Genomic DNA, 4,442 nt, shown 5'->3' with positions numbered 1-4,442 from the left:
CAGCACAGTGACCGTCACCCCCACAGTACAGGCACAGATTAGAGGTGATCCGACGCTGGCGCTCTGCTGGGCTGAGGGAAGCACGGCCGATCTCCATGAGCTCTGACTGGTCCAGAAGGCTCGGCGGAGAAGCAGCAGGAGATGTGGAAGGGGCTGGGTTACTCCATGCGCTGGTGACTGACTGGGTCTGGCGGGCCCTCTCTCGTCGGCGGGTCTGGGCCCGGTGGTCAATGCAGACGGCCAGGGCAATGGCCTCATAGAGTGTCGATGGTTGTTCGTACAAGACCAGTTTGTCCTTCATGTAGTCGGCCAGGCTGTGCAGAAAGGCGTCCACCAGCGCCTGCATGTTCCACTTGCTGTGCTGGGCCAAGGTCCGGAAATCGATCGAGTAGTCAGCCACTGTTCGTCTGCCTTGGCGAATACTCCTCAGTCCTCCGGATGCCTCTACTGATGATGAGCCCAGGTCGAAGACCTTAGTTATCTCCGCTGCAAACAGGGAGAAGGAGGCACACGCCGGTGTCCGGCATTCATACTCAGCAGTCCCCCACAGGCGGGCACGGCCAGTCAGACGAGTGATGACGAAGGCCACCTTCGCCACCTCCAACGCGAAGGTTCTGGGCTGCAGGTCAAACAGCAACCGGCAGCTGGTCAGGAAAGCACGAACTTGGGAGGGGTCACCGTCAAAATGCTCCAGACTGCCGACCTTGGGTTCTGGGGCATCGAGTGCAGCAGGAGCACCTCCCGGAGCTGGCACGTCAGTGGCGGGTATGACAGGGGCTGATACAACGAGGGGCAGTGGTGGTTGACTCGGAGGAGCAGGGGGTGCTAGGGCAGTGAGCAGCTGGAGTGCTTGGTCCAGTCGTTGTTGCTGGAGCTGCTGCTGCTGATGATGACCAAGCTGGATCAGGGCTGCAATGTCGGCAGACATCCGACTGACATCTCCTTCGGTGTGCTGCAGCCGGTCTAGGGCAGAGGGTTCGGGCGCTGACTCCATGTCGTGGTCAGATCGTTCTGTCAAGGACCAGACAGGAGATCAAATGCACTCGAACCACAGTTTAATAATAACAGGGGAAAAGGGAGTTGGGAGAATGTGTGTGTGTGTGAAGTTCAGTGGCAGGAGGACTGAGAGGCTGGTGGGAGCGTCTGAGGTCTCCCATCTAAATACTGACCAGGCCTGACCCTGCTTAACTTCTGAGATCAGACCGGATCAGGCATAGTCAGAGAGGTGTGGCTGTAGGCTGACAGCTCTTGGGTTTCAGGCAGTCTCCCAGCAAGCAGTCCCTCAGCAGGCAGGAGATAGAGAGCAGGCTGGAACACAGAGTCACAAATCAGGTAGCAAGATAGGACAGAAATGCAGGGTCAGGTTACCAGGGCAGATGAGTAGGGCTCCAGGCAGGGCTGCTCACACCAGGCAGATGGAGAGGCAGGCGAGCAGCAGGGCTGGGCGAGCTGGAGATCAGGCGAAGGTACAGGAGAGGCAGGCAAGAGGCAGAGTCGACAGGACAGAAGGCAGATCAGGTTACCGGGGCTGGAGAGCAGACAGAGTCAGACGGAACAGAATATCTTCAGGAGTCAGAGTAGAAGGAACACACAGCAGGTTATCACGCTGAGAGTTGCAGACGATCTGACTCAGAAGCTTGGGAGGACTGAAGAGAGAAGCCCACAGGTAGGACCATGACAGTCTAAGCTATATTTATATGTAACATTGGTTATTGTCAATTTTGATTTAGTAATCAAACAAAACCTATAACTCAGTACTGGCTGAATGATGACAAAGATAAATGGTATTTTATTTTGAAGTTGTGTCTCTTTACATAGAGAACATTGGGTGTATATGTATTGACAGTATAACAGTGGAGGATTTAAATTGTGAATGTTTTAATAAATCCTCCTCTCTCTTTCTGCTGAGCAAGAAGACAGAACGGACGTGGAGTTTCTTTGTTTCATTCATTTCTCCTGTTTCCAGAGAGAGCATAAGCTGTATATGTGGTACCCGCCGGTACCCGTGACAGTTTATTGGGGGCTTGTCTGGGATCGCTCCCACCTGGTGGCCGGAAGCTGATCCAGTGATACTGCAACCTTGGACCACAAGCGACCTGATACAACCACCGAGCTGCAGCCAGTGTCAGGTTCCTGTTTACTGATAAAGAGGTTAACTGTCTCACTCATAATGAACAGAGAACAATAACTGTGCCAAAAACAACACTCATCGAGAATAGAGTGTGAATTGTGATCCTGGACCCTGTGACCAAGTGTGAGGAATAGGGAAGCAGTTATGGCGGATGGTGAGAGGCAAAGGTTGGTGTGGTCCATCAAAAAACCCTGCTCACTCTCTCTGCAGATGAACTATTTCAGATTGCGAAGTCCACGGATCCAGTGCCAGGAATGGACCAGTCTCGCATCAAGTCAGCAGATGAGGAGGGGTGTTTTGAGTACATGTGTCGCTTCATGTCCAGTGAGTTTTTTTTTTTTTTTTTTTTGGATTGGAGGATACTGGGATGGCACATTTGTTAGCTTTGAGGGAGGTAATCGACACAGTCATTCGGGGTCGTAATCCACAAGTACTTGTAACAACTGACACACATGACACTAACCCAAGTAATGATAGCACTTCTACCGATGTTGGGACTGCTAGTGCAACCCACACGACACTCACAACAGCTGATGACACACATGACATCGAGCTACAGAAAATACTTAGTAGTTATGAGGAGCTGAGCAAGAAAATTATGTAATACAGAGGCACACCCAGTCCACAATCTGCACCACAGTCATCCAAAAAAACAGAACTCACCTCACAGAGCAGCAATGTAGCAGGCACCAGAATTGAAAACGCTGCACCACCCACACATGACAAGTTGTTCTCCTTAAGAGACTTGTCCTACCTTCACCGCAGGGAACTGAAGATTCAGGGGGGTCAGATAGGGGACCAAGGGTCGGACCTCAGCTACAACAGTGTCTGTCGGCAGATGGAAGAGGGCTTAAAGGAGCAGTTCAGTGATGCAGAGGTGGTAAGAGCTGTCCTACGAGTCATCAAACCTGGAACGTTTAAAGACATGTTAATGAATAAAGATGATCTGACAGTAGAGGAATTAAAAGCCTTCCTCCATTCCCACCTGGGTGAGCAGAGTAACACCGAGCTGTTCCAGGAGCTCATGTGCACCAAACAAAAAGACAATGAGACACCCCAACAGTTCCTGTACAGAGTCATAGGACTCAAACAGAAGATCATGCTGGCCTCCAAACATGCTGACACAGATGTCAAGTATAGTGCAAGCACAGTGCAGGATGTGTTTCTCCACACAGTGTACCAGGGCTTAGGTCACAAGCATGAAGATGTCCGCAGAGAGCTAAAGCCATTGCTCGTGGACACCAGAGTGTCAGATGAGGTTATTCTGAAACAGATGAAGAGAAGCATGTGCGATGAAAGTGAAAGGCAGCGAAGGCTAGGTCTTGCCACTTGCCAAAGACTCACAAATGTTCACAGTGCTCAGTCTGAAGTCAGAGCGGTACAGTCTCCCAGTGTAAAGGAGGAGAAAAAGCCAAAAACAGATGTGATCCAGCAGTTAACAAAAAAACTTGAACAGCTTACAGGCGTGGTTGAGCTCATGAGACAGTCAATGCAAACACAGGCTGCCGGACAGTTAAGCCACAATGGGAAAGGCAGAGGAGACCGCAGGAGAGAGAAACCATATGGCTGTGACAAGTGTGTGGAGCAAAATCGTCCTGACTGTCCTCATTGCTTCCACTGTGGTGAAGGTCACTGGGCGGTCGGCTGTCTAAAGAGGCCAACCGGTCAGGGAAACTGGAGCCGGTCCCTGTCGAGGGACAAACAGTGACCGGGTCTCAGCAATCGTCCCAACTTGACACTTGTCATACTGATCAGCCTGAAAATGAAAGATTGACCAAGCAAAACGATTCAACAAAGGACAAAATAATGGAAAAGAGACATAAACAACCGAACAAGACATTCACTCAATTCACTCATGACTTACCTCACAGCAAAAGGGAACACCTAGCCAAATTAATTGGAGGGAGAGCTCTCACCCATTGTAACCTAAATGGCTTAGCAGTCAGTGCTCTGTTAGACACTGAAACTCAAGTAAGCATGATTGACAGAGACTGGAAGAGTACGTACTTGCCTGACATTCCTGTAAGGCCTTATCGGAATGTCAGGTAAGTATGTACTCTTCCAGTCATGAGAGCATAAGCTGTATATGTGGTACCCGCCGGTACCCGTAACACTTGATGTTAAGATTATATGGCTGGAGAAAAATACACCAGCGCATTAATCTTTGCTTAGGATTTTGGAGAGAATGAAAGAAGTTAATGGATTATGGTCGCAATATACAACAATTGGGGTTAGATGACCACCAACATAGACTTCAAAAGTCTGTTAAGTCCAAATCAACACGAGTGCTTCTTTTTCTATAGTTGAATAG

The 4,442-nt window shown here is 49.9% G+C and overlaps 1 long non-coding RNA gene across 1 annotated transcript; it reads right to left on the bottom strand.

Moving 5' to 3' along the window:
* Positions 1-2,798: 2,798 nt before the first annotated feature.
* LOC132883532 (uncharacterized) lies at positions 2,799-4,083 on the bottom strand. Its single transcript, XR_009654359.1, has 3 exons — positions 3,996-4,083; positions 3,117-3,887; positions 2,799-3,039 (listed from the first exon to the last, which is right to left on the bottom strand). It is a non-coding gene; the product is annotated as an uncharacterized LOC132883532 (long non-coding RNA).
* Between the last annotated feature and the right edge of the window lie 359 nt (positions 4,084-4,442).

Source organism: Neoarius graeffei, chromosome 3, assembly GCF_027579695.1.
Source record: "Neoarius graeffei isolate fNeoGra1 chromosome 3, fNeoGra1.pri, whole genome shotgun sequence".
Lineage (NCBI taxonomy): Eukaryota > Metazoa > Chordata > Actinopteri > Siluriformes > Ariidae > Neoarius > Neoarius graeffei.
The sequence above is the reverse complement of the archived record's forward strand: the minus strand, read 5'-3'. Positions and strand labels throughout refer to the sequence as shown.